This window comes from Anastrepha ludens, chromosome 3, assembly GCF_028408465.1.
Source record: "Anastrepha ludens isolate Willacy chromosome 3, idAnaLude1.1, whole genome shotgun sequence".
Classification (NCBI taxonomy): domain Eukaryota; kingdom Metazoa; phylum Arthropoda; class Insecta; order Diptera; family Tephritidae; genus Anastrepha; species Anastrepha ludens.
The window spans coordinates 61,746,175-61,747,341 of record NC_071499.1 but is presented as its reverse complement, the minus strand read 5'-3'; positions in this window follow the sequence as shown (position 1 = coordinate 61,747,341).

The window sequence follows — 1,167 nt, the reverse complement described above, 5'->3', positions numbered from 1 at the left end:
GTGCGCAGGGTTGATATTCCAAAACTTGTCCTTGGAACAGCAATTGATTTGATATATTCACAGAAGAATTCAAAGCATCGTCACACTGGTTGGACAACTTCCTTAAACGATATGAACTGTCTCTTAGGAGATCAACAATATTGTTTTAGCTGGAAGACAATGAAGTTGTTAAGCGTGCATTTGCGTTTAAGCTTCTTGTTGATTGCATCGATTTTTCGAAAAACCAACTCTCTAACATGATTGCTGTGGATGAGACCGCGGTATTCCGGGGCCAAGGAGCTCAAACGACCGGCCACCACAAGGCTTTTTCGTCAATTTACGTTCCTTCTACCGGTTACGATAGTGCACGTGTTACCTCTATTTTGGCGATTCGTCTAGATGGCAAGAAGGTATCGCCAGTTTTAATAACCAAAGGTAAAAAAGGCCATATTCAACGTGTTTCAGGAATTTATGTCTTTGAAAGTGAAAAAGCTTGGTGCACCCAAGCTGTTCTAAGAAAATGGGTTGATTTTATGAGAGGTAAGAATAGAGGTTTTTGACTATGTAATCGACCGTATCACGTCTCATGTTATCTCAATGGATTTTCGAATATCGAAAAATTTACAAACATGGAAACTTCAAAATGCGATATCTCAGTGAAAAATAAAGATATTTAAGCAAACTTAACGGCATTTAAAAGAGGAACACTTTAAAACACTATGTTTACTTTTTTATGAAAAGCAAAATCTGCGTAGCTACATAACCTCAAAAATGGGCAAAAATAGCGTTTTTGCACTTTTAGGTTAGGATATCTCAAACTCCTGACGTGATAGAGCAATTTAAACCCCGGATTCGGATTCTACGCAAAAAATTACTTCGAAAATGACCCTACACTTTCCTAGAACAAAACGTTGTTGACCTGTGTTATTGAATAAATTCAAAATCATTTAGCTTATTTCATTTGAAATTCTTGAATTCTACATTACAAAATTAAAAACTATTTTAAGTTCATAAAAAATAAACAAAAATCACAAATTAAATTCATTCACTCCATAAAATATTAAACTTAAAATTACTTCACATATCCAGCTACTTTCGATTTCATTTTCATTAGCTTTGGTACTTAATTCGAATCCTATGTTTTGTATTTGAGGTCCAACTTCTTTTGCTTCATTTCCATCTTTTCTC